General features: G+C 42.9%; 1 non-coding gene across 1 annotated transcript; it reads right to left on the reverse strand.

Annotated features, from left to right (window-relative positions):
- Nucleotides 1-17,844: 17,844 nt before the first annotated feature.
- Nucleotides 17,845-17,950, reverse strand: LOC122028287. The gene has a single exon (XR_006124694.1). It is a non-coding gene; the product is annotated as a small nucleolar RNA R71 (small nucleolar RNA).
- Between the last annotated feature and the right edge of the window lie 665 nt (nt 17,951-18,615).

The raw sequence follows: 18,615 nt of genomic DNA on the forward strand, positions 1-18,615 counted from the left end.
CTAATTGTCACACCCCCTTGACTTTTGACTGTCACGTCCTCTTGACTTCTGACTGCCACGCCCCCTTGACTTCTGACTGTCCACCTTTATTGGGCCCCACCATCATGCACCGTATCACAAGCCTCCACTAAGTCTAGTCGAAGGAGGCTCAAGTCTGATTAACTAGACTCAAACTCTAGTTTACTCGTTCCACCATGACGTTCTTAAATGTTGCATCTTTTCCTAACTCCTCAGCTATGAACCCTGATTAATTACCCAATCAACTTTGGGAGAAGAGCCTCTTAAACGCCTTGAGGCCGTCTCTTCCCAACTTCCTCTTTAAAAGGGCTGAGTCCCCCTGCGTCATTGTACTTTTCTCACTGACTTCTTCTGACCATGGAATCCACCCCTAACTCTGATGAGGTGTCATCTTTACACCAACAATTAGCCCATATGACTCAATTACTCACCTACAAGGATACTTTTTTAGTCGAGATGACGCAAAATAGAGATATTCAGTCTTCTCTCCGCCAAGACATTGAGAAACTTTGGCTAGCCACGAAGTCTCGGACTCGGGCTGAAGTAGAGTTGAAGCAGAAAACTATTTGTTTCGAAGTTGTGTTTTTTTTATTTTTCGAATTTGTAATTCGATTGTTTTTTTTTGTTAACACTAGAGTTATATAAGGAAATTAAATATTAGCTTTCCTTAAAAGACTTTGTCTAGGAAGTGGTGGTTGCTCCCATATCCAAGAAAGCCTAGTGTCTCGCAATGTTTAACCTGGAAGCCAATTTTGGAAATTAATATTTAATTGAATTTATAACGTAGGTGGACTTAGATCAATAGTGTTAAGTTCCGCTTGCGATCCAAGTCTAAACCATTAAGAACAGATAAGTTAAATTTGGAATCAATAATGTTAAGTTCCATTTGCGATTCCTTATTTAACTTCTAAAGAATACAATAGGTTATTTATGAAAGGTTCGACACTTGTACAAAATTTTTGTACAATGGAACCGGTACGATCTTCCTAGGACTAACCAACAGCTTTCTCTCAAGGCCTCAACGATAACGATTTTCTCAAGGACTTAGTGCGCAATCCCCCAACCAATTTTGATTTGTTGATTGAGCGAGCTACTGAATTCATTAATGTTGAAGAAGCTCAAGTAGCTCGCAAGAAGGAGAGTACAGTGCCTGTCTCAACCATAGCCCACGAGGGAGCTGTAGCTCCTGTTTATCCGCTAAGGAGGCCTCGTGGAGCTCCCCCTCCACCTCGCCAGCCTGAGCAAAGACCGTAAGCAGTCCAACATGTGGAGATGCCACAAGAAGCCCCTCGAAGATGGTGTACCTATCATATGTCGGGTACTCACTACACTGAAAATTGCTTTGCCCTAAGAAACCAGAGAACCAACAACAATCGTTATCGCTGGCGATCTCCCAACCGACAACCCTACAAGAGGCATAACAGTCCTCCTAAGCGGGAATATCAGGCGACTGAAACACAATAGGGGATATTACAATTGCCGGGCAGGCCATCTCGGGCGTATGAACCAGCACATCCCGAGATAGCGATTGCTCGACAGGAATAAAATCGGAGCAACGCCGGCCGAGGAAACATTAATATGATAACGGGCGGGCCTATTGATGGTGATTCTAATCGGGCGAGAAAGGCACACGCTCGGTGACTGCAGATCCATGTAGTGGGATGGAACACCGAAAAGGCAGCGGGACCGGAGATCAATTTTGGCCTTAAAGATTTGGAGGGAGTGGAAGTACCCCATGACAACGCTCTTATAATAAAAGCAGTCATAGCTAACTATAATATTTCCCGTAGTTTTATTGATACTGGTAGCTCTGTCAATATTATTTTCAAAAAGGCTTTTGATCAGTTGCAGATAGACCCGAGCGAGCTACAACCCATGGTAACTCCCCTTTATGGTTTCACTGGCAATGAAGTTCAACCGCTCGGCCAGATAAAATTGGTCATCTCTCTAGGAGAAGAGCCCTTGATGAGAACCAGGAGATCTTATTTCATGGTGGTGGATGCACCTTCTGCGTATAACGTTATATTGGGTCGACCTTGAACGAGTTTTGGGCGGTCATTTCTACTTTCTGCCAGAGGTGAAGTTCCCCGTTGATGACCAAGTAGGAGAAGTCCAGGGAGATCAATTACTCGCACGAAAGTGCTATGTGGAAATCATTCGAATGGAGGCTAATATCGCTCGAAAAATTCAGAGAATGGAGGTTAATGCTATCCAAGAGAAACCACCCAGTTTGATATACGAAGAAAAGGAGGAGGTACAAATACAAACCAGGTGACCAGAAGCTATGACTTATGTGGCGGCCGACTTGGAGCCTCCACTCAAAACTGAGTTGATACAATGTTTGAGCCGGAACAACAACGTGTTCGCATGGACTCCCAAGGAGGTCACAGGTATTTCCTCTCTTGTAATGGAACATTCATTACATGTTTATCCTGATGCTAGGCATGTCAAGCAAAAGAAAAGAGATTTTGGGGCCGACCAAAACCAGATTATCAAGGAAGAAGTGGATAAGCTACTGGAGGTGGGATATATTAGGGAAGTGCAATTTCCTAGCTAGTTAGCCAACGCCGTCCTGGAACATTCATTACATGTTTATCCTGATGCTAGGCATGTCAAGCAAAAGAAAAGAGATTTTGGGGCCGACCAAAACCAGATTATCAAGGAAGAAGTGGATAAGCTACTGGAGGTGGGATATATTAGGGAAGTGCAATTTCCTAGCTAGTTAGCCAACGCCGTCCTGGTACCTAAACCAGGAAATAAGTGGAGAGTGTGTATTGACTTTCGAGACCTCAACAAAGCTTGCCCAAAATATTACTATCCTCTATCGCGCATTGATCAAGTGGTGGACTCTACAGCCGGATGTGAATACATTTGTATGTTGGATGCCTACCAAGGCTATCATCAAGTACCTCTAGCTAAGGAGGATTAAGAAAAGGTTAGTTTTATTACAGCTGAAGGTACCTATTGTTATAGGGTTATGCCTTTTGGACTAAAGAATGTAGGGGCGACCTATCAGAGGCTCATGAATAAAGTCTTTCGGAAACAGATAGGGAGAAATATGGAGGTATATGTGGATGATATCTTAATTAAATCACCTCAGGCTGTTGATTTGTGCAGAGATGTAGAGGAAACATGCCGAAACTTGAGGCAATATGGACTCAAACTCAATCCTGGAAAATGCTTGTTTGGAGCCAGAAGTGGCAAATTCTTGGGCTATATGGTGACCGAGTGAGGGATAGAAGCAAACCCCAACAAAGTCCAAGAGATACAGGATATGGAGCCCCCACGTAATATGAAAGAAGCTCAAAGGCTAACCGGGCGAATCACTGCGTTATCCCGCTTCATCTCCCACTCAGCCGACCGAAGTTTTCATTTATTCAAGATACTTTGAAAGGCCAATAAATTTCAATGGGATGAAGAATGTGACAACGCATTTCGAGAATTAAAAGATTACTTGTCAACCCTACCTGTATTAGTTAAGCCTATAGTAGGAGAAACTTTATGGGTTTATCTTTCAACAAATGAGCATGTTGTAGGCTCGGTGCTAGTGAGGCAGGAGGGAAAGGAACAGCAACCCGTGTATTTTTCAAGTCATCTATTGAAAGGAGCCGAGTGTAGGTACACTACACTCGAAAAATTAGCTTATGCCTTGGTCGTAACATCTAGAAGATTGCGGCCTTACTTCTTATCACACGCAATCATAGTATTAACTAATAGTACTCTCGGGCGAGTGCTCCTTAATCCAGAAGCATCCGGGTGATTGATCAATTGGACGACCGAGCTCAGTGAATATAACATACAATATCAGCCTTGTTCAGCAATTAAAGCGCAAGCTCTGGCAAACTTTATAATAGAAGTGCAGGGCCTCAAAGAAGAAGGGACTTGGAAAATTTATGTAGATGTGTCTTCTATCAGACAGGGTAGTGGTATTGATATTCTTCTTATATCTCCCAGGGAAGATCGGGATCAACTTTCTGTCCGACTAAGTTATAGAGCCACCAACAATGAAGCAGAATATGAAGCATTAATAGCTGTCTTACAAGTAGCTCGACATGTGGGAGCTGCTCGGGTATGGATTTGCACGGATTCTCAACTGGTAGCACAATAATTGTCAGGCAAGTTAGAGATTAGTAGTAATCGATTTAAGTTATATGCAAAAGCTTTTGATAAATTAAAGGCTACATTCCAAGAGGTAAATATACAGAAGATCCCCTGATCAGAGAATCAAGTGGCGGATGAACTGGCGAAGCTTGCATCAGCAATAGTACCTTGGAACCTAGATCGACCAGTAAAGCAAACAGTATTGGTGTGTTGTATTGAAAGACAAGCTAAGATGGAGATACAAGGAGACTGGAGAGCGTCGATCATATCATTTTTGCAACAAGGTGTCTTACCAGGTGATGCCTAACAAGCGAGAGTCTTTAAGAAGAAAGTCACCCAATATACTTTGATAGGGGACTAGCTTTATAAAAGGGCCTTTTCTAATCCCTTGCTCAAATGCATTGGACCAAAGGATATGCAATACATCTTACATGAGGTTCATCAAGGTTCGTGCGGCAGTCATATTAGGGGCAGATCTTTAGCACGTAAGATTTTATTGGCCGGTGATGTGCGTAGATTATATACACATTTATACATACTTTGACGTACATCTACTTGTACTTCATGCGCATAATCTATGTTTATTGCACCATATTTCATTATAATGTCATACTTCTATTATATTTTGTTCGGAGATCTATACTCTTTGCTTGTTTTGATTGATAGGACATGATTTAAAGCAAAAACGGAGTTAAAATGAAGTCGAGAGCTTCTAGCATGACACGGGCACGAAAAACTAAGTTTTCTTCATGTTTTGGCCGTGTAGCACCCACACGGCCGTGTGGAGGGCGTGTAAAGGCCGTGTGAACCTCACACGGCCGTGCGAAGGCCGTGCGGAACTTTCAGCACTATAGACCAAAAGTAAAATGGTCATAACTTTGTGCTCAGTTGGAGTTATGAGCTGTTCCAGATATCAAAATGTAGATAACTTCAAGATCTACAGCCCTTATGAAGACTTCATCCAGAGAAAACCATGTCTTGAAGGTCTAAAATGCGTTTCTATGTGACACGGCCTTAGCACAGGGCCGTGTGGAATCCCTACACTGCACACCAAGAGTAAAACAGGCATAACTTTGTTATCCATTTGAGTTTTGGGCTGTTCTCTGAACCAATTTGTAGATAGCTTCAGGATCTACAACTTTGATGAAGACTACAACTAGAGAAAATCCCATCTTGACAGAGTAAAAGACGTTGCAATAAGACATAGCTATGCAGGGCCAATCAAGGGGGCGTGTGAGCCACATGGCCATGTCATGCAAGGGGGTGTGAGCTCCACACGGCCGTGTGAGCCACACAGCCGTGTAAGGTTTCCAGAGGAGAAGAATGACATGGCCGTGTGAGCCACACGGTCGTGTAAGGTTTCTAGAGGAGAAGAATAACATGGCCGTGTGGATCTACACGGCCGTGCAAGGAGTGCACTGGCAGAGCCAGACATGGCTGTGTCTCACACACGGCCGTGTGAGATAGGCAGAGAGGGGAGTGAGCCAGGCCGTGTCCCACACACGGCCAGGTCCTGGGGTCGTGTGGCGCCCGATTTTCCCCCTCTATATAAAGGTTTCTTCTTCATTTCATGGGGATCTTCTCCCTTTTGGGGGGAATTGAAGATTTGGGTGTTCCTCCACCTTCTTGGAAGGATTTCTGGCGATTCCAAGGGCGGATCTTCAACATTTCGACTCTGGGGAACGAGGATTGGATCCGAAGACCGTTCTTCATCGTAGATAAGCCTTTTTTCCCTCTCTTTCTTGGATTTGGGGATCAAGATGTTTATCTTTTCTTCTTCTTTTGGATTCTTTCCTTGTTCCATGGATTATATCTCTTATTCTAGGATGGAGGGAGTATTTTTAATGGGGATTTGATGAAAACTCTTGTGGATTTGCCAAGATTCCTATTTCTATGATTTTGACCTGTTTGTATCTATTCTTTCTTATGTGGATTGTTGAGATTAGGGCTTAATTACCATGCTAGATTGAATGTTTAAATATCTTATGGATCTTGTATGGATTACTTCTCATTCGATTTTTCGAGGGATCTTCGTGACAGGAACATGCCCGTGTAAGGACGTTTGAGGGGAAATCTTGAGAGAGAAATTAGGTATTTCAAGAGGGTAGGATAGATTGTATGCGTTAATCTTTATATCTAATGGGGTTGAAAAGTAGTGATTTCTATGTTGATTTTCCGAGGGACGCACGTGACAGGCAAGCCCGTGTAAGGACAACATTGGGTTTACGCCTAATTGATCACATCTAGATATATTTCAATCCTAGGCCGGTTATCTATTGCAAGAGGAAACCGACAACCTTCTACAAATAATGGACAATTGAGGAATACGATTTGATAGATCCTACATTGAATAACATTACAAAGAAACCAAAACTCCTAAAACATCTTTTATCACTGCCCTTATTCTTGTTTCTTATTCTTTTGTTTCTTTGTTACTTTTCATAGTTACACTTAGCCTTTGTCAATCCATTGATTTGTTGTCTAGCTAATTCGCATTGAGATATTCTTAGTGCTTATTCTAGTCCCTGTGGATACGATAATCTTTTATATTACTTGCGACATTTCTGTACACTTGCGGAGGTCAATAGCAGGGTATTTCTGGCTTACTCTACAGGAAGATGCTGCTCAACTCGTAAGTGTTGGTGCAACCTTAGGTCAAGGTTGACCTGGTTGACCAGACTCGAGTTGACTTGACTCGAGTTGTGTTTTGATGTTTGACGAGTTATGTTTGATAATGTTTGACGTGAACAGAAAAGTTGTATCTTGATGTTTTACAAGGATACAAGCTTGGGAGATTGTGGGTGCAACCCGTGGTCAAGGTTGACCTGGTTGACCCGAGGTGAGTTGACCTGACTCGGAAAAGTCCAAGCAGGGAGCTTGGCATGGGAAAAGTCCAAGCAGGGAGTTTGGCATGGTGAAAAGTCGAGGCAGGGAGCTTGGCACGGGAGAAAGTCCAAGTATGGAGACTTGGCACGGAGAAGTCCAAGTATGGGAACTTGGCAAGTGGAAGTCGGAGAGGGCTCGGTAGCTCGTTCTCCGGACTAGGTCAGAGAGGGCTCGGTAGCACGTTATCTGGACCGGAAGTGAAAGTCCTGGTGAGAGAAGCCAGGCAGTTGATAAAAGTCCTGGTGAGTGAAGCCAGGCAAGTGAAAGTCCTGGTGAGTGAAGCCAGGCAGTCGGGAAATCCTGGTGAGTGAAGCCAGGTGAAAATCCTAGTGAGTGAAGCTAGGTGAAAGGGAAAACCCTGGTGAGTGAAGCCGGGCAGATGGAAAACCCTGGTGAGTGAAGCCAGGTAAAAGTCCTAGTGAGTGAAGCAAGGTGAAAGTCCTGGTGAGTGAAGCCGGGCAAGGGAAAAATCCAGATGGATCAAGGGTGATCGGATATCTGGTGTTGGAAAGACCAAGTGGGTCAAAGGGATTGACCGGACACTTGTTGGGGAGTCTTAGCAGGTCAAAGGAGTGACCGGATGCTAAGCATGATGTACCAACAGGTCAACATTGACCGGATGTTGGTTTGGAAGGTTTGAGATTTGGTTTGGGCAAAAACCAAGCTCTGGATCGATCAGTGGATCGATCTAGTGATACACTGGGTATCTGGATCGGTCTGGTGACCGATCAGTAACCAAACAGTAGCCTACTGAGTGTTATCTGATCGGTTTGCAGACCGATCAGGAAACAACGATCAGAAGGCAAGAAGTTCGGGAGAAAAGGAAGGGACATGCATGCTGATCGGTCCTTGGACCGATCAGAGGAAGCTCTGATCGGTCCCCAGGACCGATCAAGGTCTTCCTTGACCGATCAGGAGATGTTCTGATCGGTCCAGCCCTAGCCGTTGGCTCACAACGGCTAGTCTTCTGTCTTCTGTTCTTCGCAGGTGCAGTGCAGGTTGAGTGCAGGTTATAAAAGGAGTTCAAGGGCTTCTACTCTCTCCTTCTTCTTCCTCCTCTGAACTGAGCTGCTGTTCTTCTGAAAGCTGTGCTCTTGAGCTTTGCTGAGCTCCGAAGCTTCGTGTGAGCTTCTTCGACTGAGTTGCTTGTTGGCATTCGCCCGTGAAGTTGGTGCTTTATCCGGGACTTCAGTCGACGAGAAGGCAAGCGAGTATTTGTACATTCATTGTGTATTTTGTTCTTGCTCTTCTTTGTATTTCCATATTGCTGTTGCAAGCTATTGTGGTGAGGTTTCTCCACCCACAAGGAGTATTTATTAGCCGGTTCACCGGGGACTCATCCACCGACGGATTGATAGGCTTCGTCCACCTTACGGACACGCCGAGGAGTAGGAGTTTCATCTCCGAACCTCGTTACATCGTCGAGTTCGAGTTTAAGGTTTGATCTTTCCTTTTTGCGTTTCTATTTAGTTATTTCCGCTGTGCTAACCCTAATCGTAGGAAGAAACGCGAAGAATTTGGGGCGGCTATTCACACCCCCCTTCTCTAGCCGCGACCATTGATCCTAACAAGTGGTATCAGAGCCAGGTCGCTCTTCGTTGGATCAACACACGGGGGAGCACGAGCTAGAGAATGGAGTTATTTGGAGAAGACGTCATAATTCCACCTTTCTACGATCACGACGACTTCGCGTTTTGGAAGGTAAGAATGAAGTACTTTCTTATGACTAACCTTGAAAATTGGAGTTGTGTTCAATTAGGTTTCAAGCCTCCGATGGACAAGAAAAGAGAAACCCTAGAGAAGAAGGAGTGGACCAAGGAACAAGTCCACCAATCCCTAGTCAACGATGAGGTATTGAAAATTTATAAATTTTCTTTACCTAATGATGTTTTGTGTAGGATAGGTGGATATAACGATGCCAAGGAGTTGTGAAATAACTTGGCAAAGTTCCATGAGGAGAGCTCCAATTCAAGCCATGAAGAGGAGTCAAGTGAGCCAAGTAGCTCACATCATGGAAGTGTTGAATTAGAAGTTGAGGGCTACTCAACATCTAAAGAAGAAGAGGAGGAGAGTTCTTCCTCAAGTTCGGAGCAAGAAGAAGAAGCTTCTACCTCCGGAAGGGATGAAGAAGAGAGCTTTCATCCATCCTCAAACCTAGGTAACTCAAGCATTTTAATTTCTAGCAAATTACACATAATGTGCTTTGAGTGTAGGGAATTTGGGCACTACAAGAGTAAGTGTCCAAAGAGGATTAGAAAGTCTCCACCGGCGCCAAAGGTCAAGAAAGCCGGAGTCCCGATACGCAAAGGCAAAGAGCACGTGGTGTGCTTTCAATGCAATCAAAGGGGACACTATAGGAGCCAATGTCCGAGGGGGAGGCAATCTCACAAGGACAAGAGACCGAGCACGTCTATAGGGGGAGCTAAGGTAAACCCTAAGGTAATCTCTAAGGCTCATTTTTACAATTCAAATAGAACACATGCTAGTAGTTTTGTTGCAATTGTTAACAATAATAAGCATGATAACCTTAGAAATCAATACATGTGCTTAGGAGCAAAACATGTTAACCTAGGTAAGGAAAATACTAGAAATGTCAACCCTAGGATTAACTCATCTAAGGTTAAGGAGAACCAAGGTAGGAATCCCAAAACAACTAGACATATGCCTAGGAATACCTCAAAGAAAAATGACAAATCAAGTCTTGAGGTATTAAGGAAGGAAAATCAAGTCTTGAGGTCAAGACTTGACATTCTAGAAAAGACCCTTAAGAATTTGGAGAAGTCAACTCTAGGGTCTAAGGGTCAAAAACCAAAGACAAAGGACAAGAGAGGTTTGGGTCACAAACCTAAGTCCCAAATGGTCAAGGCCACTTATCACAATGTTCCATTCGATTATGGAACAAAATCTAGGGCTAGGAAGACCATCACCAAGGTCACAAGGGGAGTCACCCCTAGAGTTGATCTTGATGAGACCCAAATGACCAAGGCTTCAAAGCCTAGGAGGGTCATTAGGAGAGTTGCTAGGGAAGTCATCCCTAGTGAATGTTTAGTAAACCCAATGAGCTCCAATAGGTATTGGGTTCCTAGGAGCGTGATTTCATCACGCTAGATTAGTTAGGGTGTGCCAACCTTACTTGAATAGGTAGTTAACCTAATCATGGCAAAAGGCGGCACTTTAGGATTTTTCAAAGTATAATCAAGCCTTGAAAATGAAATTAAGAATTATTCCTAAGGTGATTAGAATGTGCCAACCACATTTGAGGAATTTTCTAGAGTCAATCTAGTTGGCACATAGTGATCTAAAAGTCTTGAGGATATGATTTTAGGTCTATTACACTTAGGAATATAGAATTTATGGCAAAATGATCAAAATTATCAAAAATGGCAACTAAGGCTAGAATTAGGTATTTTCTATACCTTTATATGCTATTTCCCATGTATTGTTTGCCATATGCCATGTCATGACACCATATTTAATTTATGATCATTTGAAATGTCATGATAATACTTAGGTTAGTTAAATATCATGATTTATTTAAGTTTCATACTTTATGCCATGACATCATGACATTGGCACATGTTTTCATTTATGATATCATTTTATGCCATGTCATCATTTCTTGCATTTATAATCAATGAAATTGATCTAAGGATAAGAAACACAATTTGATATGGAGATCAAATTGTTATTTAGAAAAATGCATGAGAACTTAGATTAAGCTAACCTAAACCCATATCTCACATCAAAATTGACTTGGATGTGTTTGATACACCTTAGATGTGTGTGAGATATTAGGATGATGAGTTAGGAACAAGGTGCATAGTTCTTGTACCTAGATGAGCCTAATTCAAAATTGGGGATCATAGGGAAAGCTTATGTACAAGTCATGTACATTTAGCCCAGAGATTGTGGTCCTAAATTAAATGGTTTAAAATCATTTCAAAATTGATTTGAAAAACCTTGATGAAGCTTTTCTAGTAATAGCATTCATCATTGAGCAAAGTGATACAAAGATGAGTTAACTTTGAGCTATTTCAAAGACTTTTGAACTTTGTATCAAGATTTGAAAATGGAACTTATTTTCATAGGAAACTATTTTTCCATGATAGTATATGTTATGAGGAATGTATCCTCAAAATTTTACAATTTTTGAAATTTTCTGTGATTTTCTAGAGGTTTCTGAATTTCGGGAGAAGAAAAATTCAGAAATCAGAAATCAGAGGTCGTGGACCGATCAGGAGGTTCCCTGATCGGTCCAGGTCTGTGTGGATCGGTCACTGGACCGATCCAGAGGGAGCCTAATCGGTCTGGTGACCGATCAGGGCATGCCAAATTGCTGAAATTCGACTGGTTGTCTGAAATTTCAGCTCGGGAGTTGGTATTTTGAAGGTTTGAAACTCTCCAAGATATTGTTGGTGCAATGGTCAAGGGGGAGTTGACCTTTAGGGGGAATTTTACCTATTAGTCAAGAGGAGTTGACTTTTAGGGGGAGTTTTTACTCCTAAAGACTTGAGTGATATGGGATTGTGGACCTTAGCATCAAGGGGGAAATTAAGAGTTTCAATGAAAGGTATGGAACTTTCATTAGGAAGAAACTCTTGACCTTGATTCACTCTTTTTGATGTGTGTCAAAAAGGGGGAGAGTAGAAAGGAGAATGTCTAGAGAATGTTCAGGGAAGAACATTGGAAAACCTAAGTTAGGTTATCGGGTTAACCTAACTTGATTATGGGTTTGATTATGGGTTTTGTCAAACATCAAAAATGGGGAGATTGTTGGTGCAACCTTAGGTCAAGGTTGACCTGGTTGACCAGACTAGAGTTGACTTGACTCGAGTTGTGTTTTGATTTTTGACGAGTTATGTTTGACAATGTTTGACGTGAACAGAAAAGTTGTATCTTGATGTTTTACAAGGATACAAGCTTGGGAGATTGTGGGTGCAACCCGTGGTCAAGGTTGACCTGGTTGACCCGAGGTGAGTTGATCTGACTCGGAAAAGTCCAAGCAGGGAGCTTGGCACGGGAAAAGTCCAAGCAGGGAGCTTGGCATGGGAAAAGTCCAAGCAGGGAGTTTGGCATGGTGAAAAGTCCAAGCAGGGAGCTTGGCACGGGAGAAAGTCCAAGTATGGAGACTTGGCACGGAGAAGTCCAAGTATGGGAACTTGGCAAGTGGAAGTCGGAGAGGGCTCGGTAGCTCGTTCTCCGGACTAGGTCAGAGAGGGCTCGATAGCTCGTTCTCTGGACCGGAAGTGAAAGTCCTGGTGAGTGAAGCCAGACAGTTGGTGAAAGTCCTGGTGAGTGAAGCCAGGCAGTTGGTGAAAGTCCTGGTGAGTGAAGCCAGGCAAGTGAAAGTCCTGGTGAGTGAAGCCAGGCAGTCGGGAAATCCTGGTGAGTGAAGCCAGGTGAAAATTCTAGTGAGTGAAGCTAGGTGAAAGGGAAAACCCTGGTGAGTGAAGCCGGGCAGATGGAAAACCCTGGTGAGTGAAGCCAGGTAAAAGTCCTAGTGAGTGAAGCTAGGTGAAAGTCCTGGTGAGTGAAGCCGGGCAAGGGAAAAATCCAGATGGATCAAGGGTGATCGGACATCTGGTGTTGGAAAGACCAAGTGGGTCAAAGGGATTGACCGGACACTTGTTGGGGAGTCTTAGCAGGTCAAGGGAGTGACCGGATGCTAAGCATGATGTACCTACAGGTCAAGGTTGACCGGATGTTGGTTTGGAAGGTTTGGGACTTGGTTTGGGGTAAAACCAAGCTCTGGATCGATCAGTGGATCGATCTAGTGATACACTGGATATCTGGATCGGTCTGGTGACCGATCAGTAACCAAACAATAGCCTACTGAGTGTTATCTGATCGGTCTGCAGACCGATCAGGAAACAACGATCAGAAGGCAAGAAGTTCGGGAGAAAAGAAAGGGACATGCATGCTGATCGGTCCTTGGACCGATCAGAGGAAGCTCTGATCGGTCCCCAGGACCGATCAGGGTCTTCCTGGACCGATCAGGAGATGTTCTGATCGGTCCAACCCTAGCCGTTGGCTCACAACGGCTAGTCTTCTGTCTTCTGTTCTTCGCAGGTGCAGTGCAGGTTATAAAAGGAGTTCAAGGGCTTCTACTCTCTCCTTCTTCTTCCTCCTCTGAACTGAGCTGCTATTCTTCTGAAAGCTGTGCTCTTGAGCTTTGCTGAGCTTCGAAGCTTCATGTGAGCTTCTTCGACTGAGTTGCTTGTTGGCATTCGTCCGTGAAGTTGGTGCTTCATCCGGGACTTCAGTCGACGAGAAGGCAAGCGAGTATTTGTACATTCATTGTGTATTTTGTTCTTGCTCTTCTTTGTATTTCCATATTGCTGTTGCAAGCTATTGTGGTGAGGTTTCTCCACCCACAAGGAGTATTTATTAGCCGGTTCACCGGGAACTCATCTACCGACGGATTGATAGGCTTCGTCCACCTTACGGACATGCCGAGGAGTAGGAGTTTCATCTCCGAACCTCGTTACATCGTCGAGTTCGAGTTTGAGGTTTGATCTTTCCTTTTTACGTTTCTATTTAGTTATTTCCGCTGCGCTAACCCTAATCGTAGGAAGAAACGCGAAGAATTTGGGGCGGCTATTCACACCCCCCCTCTCTAGCCGCGACCATCGATCCTAACAGTAAGAACATGTCTGTCATGTCAGAAGCATCAAAATATCCCGCATCATCCTACCCAACTTTTGAAGACTTCCATCGTTTCATGCCCTTTTGATCAATGGGGTATGGACATAGTAGGCCCATTTCCCCTAGCCACTTCCCAGAGAAGGTTTCTATTGGTAGCTATAGATTATTTCTCAAAATGGGTGGAAGCTGAACCATTGGCAAGAATTACTGAAAATGCAGTCATCAAATTCTTATGGCAACACATTATTTGCAGATTCGGTATTCCCCATAAATTAGTCTCTGATAATGGAAGACAATTCTAGGGACTGGAGATTAGAGAATGGTATGCAGGATATGACATTGCGTTGGTGTTCACCTCTGTAGTATATCCACAGAGTAACGGGCAAGCAGAAGTGACCAATAGAGAAATCATCATAGGACTTAAACCTAAGCTAGATCATGTTGGTGGTAGTTGGGTAGATGAGTTACCCAGTGTGCTATAGGCTTACCGTACCACCCCTCGAGAAGCCATGGGGATAACCCCATTTCAACTAGTATACGAGAGAGAAGCAGTATCCCCCATTGAGATGGGGATAGAATCTGATCGTAGACGATTCTTCGATGAAGATAATGATGGTCGACGTCTTATGGAACTCGATCTTATTGAAGAAGCTCGGGACAAGGCAGCAACTCGCCTTACATCTTATCGACAGCGAATGAGATAGAACTACAACAAAAGAGTTATCCCCCGATTCTTTCAAGTAGGGGATTTAGTGTGGAAGCGTGTCAAACCTATAGGGGATGTTACTAAATTGGCACCCCAATGGGGAGGACCATACAAAGTTATACAAAAACTTGCTTCTGGCTCTTATTATCTCCAAGACTCAGAAGGGAGAAAGCTTGAGAGGCCTTGGAGTGCGAACCACTTACAACCATACAGAGCCTAACAAGTATGCTTGTAATTTGTCCTTATATTTCATTTAATTTTTGAATATAATGAAAAAATTCAGGCACGTACTCTTTAACCAATACATGCCTGTGCTAGAATGAACCAAATAATTTTTTTCTCGAGTGTGTTTCCTCCGCTCGATAACAGTCGATCGGGGACCTCAAGGAGTGACCGGGTTGGCTTCCTTGAGGGGAACCGGAGACTTTAAACCTCTAACCATTGAAGCGTGTTTCCTCCGCTCAAGTCTATTCGAGTGTATTTCCTCCGCTCAGATATACCCCAGCGTGCTTCCTCCGCTCGATAAGAGTCGATCGAGGACCTCAAGGAGTGACCGGGATGACTTCCTTGAGAGGAACCGGAGACTTTAAACCTCTAACCATTGAAGCGTGTTTCCTCCGCTCAAGTCTATTCGAGCGTGTTTCCTCCGCTCAGATATACTTAAGCATGCTTCCTCCGCTTGATAATAGTCGATCGGGGACCTCAAGGAGTGACCGGGCTGGCTTCCTTGAGGGGAACCGGAGACTTTAAACCTCTAACCATTGAAGCGGGTTTCCTCTGCTCAATTCTATTTGAGCGTGTTTCCGCCGCTCAGACCTACCCGAGCGTGCTTCCTCCGCTCGATAACAGTCGATCGGGGACCTCAAGGAGTGACCGAGTTGACTTCCTTGAGGGGAACTGGAGATTTTAAACCTCTAATCATCGAAGCGTGTTTCCTCCGCTCAAGTCTATTCGAGCATGTTTCCTCCGCTTAGATATACCCGAGTGTGCTTCCCCCGCTCGATAGTAGTCGATTGGGGACCTCAAGGAGTGACCGGGCTGACTTCCTTGAGGGGAACCAGAGACTTTAAACCTCTAACCATTGAAGTGTGTTTCCTCCACTCAGATATGTCCGAGTGTGCTTCCTCTGCTCGATAGTAATCGGTTGGGAACCTTAAAGAAGGACCAGTCTAATTTCCTCAAGGATAACCGGAGACTTTAAACCCTCAAAGTTCGAGTAGGCTTCCTCCGCTCGACACCAGTTAATCTTGATAGAGTAAAAGACGTTGCAATAAGACATAGCTATACAGGGCCAATCAAGGGGGTGTGTGAGTCACAACACCATGTCATGCAAGGGGGTGTGAGCTCCACACGGCCGTGTAAGGTTTCTAGAGGAGAAGAATGACATGGCCGTGTAAGGTTTCCATAGGAGAAGAATGACATGGCCGTGTGGATCTACACGGCCGTGCAAGGAGTGCAGTGGCAGAGCCAGACATGACCGTGTCTCACACACGGGCGTGTGAGATAGGCAGAGAGGGGAGTGAGCCAGGTCGTGTCCCACACACGGCCAGGTCCTGGGGCCGTGTCGCGCTCGATTTTCCCCCTCTATATAAGGTTTCTTCTTCATTTCAAAGGGGATCTTCTCCCTTTTGGGGGGGAATTGAAGATTTGGGTGTTCCTCCACCTTCTTGGAGGGATTTTCGGTGATTCCAAGGGCGTATGTTCAACATTTCGACTCCGGGGAGCGAGGATTGGATCCGAAGACGATTCTTCATCGTAGATAAGCTTTTCTTCCCTCTCTTTCTTGGATTTGGGGATCAAGATGTTTATCTTTTCTTCTTCTTTTGGATTCTTTCCTTGTTCCATGGATTAGATCTCTTGTTCTAGGATGGAGGTAGTATTTGTAATGGGGATTTGATGAAAACTCTTGTGGATTTTCCAAGATTCCTATTTCTATAATTTTGCCCTGTTTGTATCTATTCTTTCTTGTGTGGATTGTTGAGATTAGGACTTAATTACCATGCTAGATTGAATATTTGAATATCTTGTGGATCTTGTATGGATTACTTCTCATTCGATTTTCCGAGGGATCTTTGTGACAGGAACATGCCCATGTAAGGACGTTTGAGGGGAAATCTTGAGAGAGAAATTAGGTATTTCAAGAGGGTAGGATAGATTGTATGTGTTAATCTTTATATCTAATGGGGTTGAAAAGTAGTGATTTCTATGTTGATTTTCCGAGGGACACACGTAATAGGCAAGCCCGTGTAAGGACAACATAGGGTTTACTCCTAATTGATCACATCTAGATATATTTCAATCCTAAGCTGGTTGCCTATTGCAAGAGGAAATCGACAACCTTCTACAAATAATGGACAATTGAGGAATACGATTTGGTAGATCCTACATTGAATAACATTACAAAGAAACCAAAATTCCTAGAACATCCTTTATCATTGCCCTTATTCTTGTTTCTTATTCTTTTGTTTCTTTGTTACTTTTCATAGTTACACTTAGCCTTTGTCAATCCATTGATTTGTTGTCTATCTAATTCGCGTTGAGATATTCTTAGTGCTTATTCCAGTCCCTGTGGATACGATAATCTTTTATATTACTTGCGATATTTCCGTACACTTGCAGAGGTCAACAAGTTTTTGGCGCCGTTGCCGGAGACTGCGCTATAACATTAGGAATTATCAATTGAGTTAGACTAGACATAACTTTCTTTTCATTTGCATAGTTGTAACTAATTGTTAGAATTATGTTTTCATAGGTTTTTCCTTTCTTGTATAACATTCTTGTCAATTCTTTTTGTTGTAACTCTAATTCTGCATTTTGATTCTAACATTCTTGTTTAACTTTTCTCTGTTTTCTTTTGATTTAGTTTCTTTCTTCTTTTCTTTTGTAAAAATATCTTGCAATCTTGTTCTTGGCATATGAATTATTCTAGATATTTTTCTTGTTCCTTTTGTCTTTTCTTTCTTTTTTCATTATGCACTTTCTTTCTTGCAATTTTAATTCTGCATTGTTTTTCTTGCTTCTCATATTGCATTTTATTTCTTGTCTTTGATTCTTCAATTTTTTTCCCTTCTCTTTCTTCTAATAATTTTTTCTTGAATATCCATGAGCAGTAACATGTCAAGCAGGCCCATGAGAAATTTTTCTACACCCTTTTCTGTAAGATTTTTATCTCCCATTGTGCAACCTCAAATTGAAGCAGAAAGTTTCCAACTAGACCCAGAGTTAATTTTCATGATACAAGGTCACAAATTTGGAGGAGAAGTATCAGAAAGTCCTCATCTGCATCTTGAAACATTTCTAGAGATTTGTGATATGGTGAAATGTGAAGGAGTGTCATCAGATGCAGTTCAATTGATGGCATTTCCTTTCAGTATCAAGGATAAAGCAAGGACTTGGTTATATTCTCTCCATCCTCAAAGTATCACAAGTTGGGAACAATTGGAGAAGCAATTTCTGAATCATTTTTTTCCCTTCAAGAAAAACAGTGTATATGAGGAATTGCATAACAAATTTTGCTCAGGCATATAGAGAATCATTATTTGAAGCATGGGATAGATTCAAGAGTCTTCAAAGACAGTGCCCTCATCATGGTTTTGAAAAATGGTTGATTCTACACATATTCTATGGGGGAATTTCTTTCTCAGACAAGAGTTTATTGGATTCATCAGCTGGAGGTTCTTTTATGGACAAAAGTATAGATGAAGCATATATATTAATTGATCAAGTGGCATTGAACCTCCAAGAATGGTCGAATATTAGTTGGATGAAATCACCCTCAAACATTCAAGGAGTGCAAGCCACAAATGCTATAGAGCCTATCAAACAAATTGTAACTCAACCATCTATCAGTTTTGAAAATCACAAGTCACAGAACGGGGAGTTCAAACATTTAGGGGCAAAGATTGAAAGTATTGTTTCAAATTGGTTTAAAGAAGATCCCCCTCCTTCGCACACAAGATCTAGTGAAAAGTGTGATGATGTTGGGTTGAGAATTGGAAAAAATTATGAAGAACTTCTGAAGAAGGACATGTTTAGAATTAAGGAGAAGAACAATAGAAGACCACATGAACTCAGTTCCATTATTCCAGGAGGTTCCCAAATGCCACAAGTACCTTTCCCTCAACGATTGATCATACCAACACTAGATCAGCAAGTTGAATCTCCTCCAGAAGCTAAAAGGGAATATGGGAAATTAGAAGTACCTTTCCCAAGACCTTCACTAAGGGTTCCTTTTCCACAAAGGTTAGTGGGGGTCAATG

Source organism: Zingiber officinale, chromosome 10A (assembly GCF_018446385.1).
Source record: "Zingiber officinale cultivar Zhangliang chromosome 10A, Zo_v1.1, whole genome shotgun sequence".
Classification (NCBI taxonomy): Eukaryota; Viridiplantae; Streptophyta; class Magnoliopsida; order Zingiberales; family Zingiberaceae; genus Zingiber; species Zingiber officinale.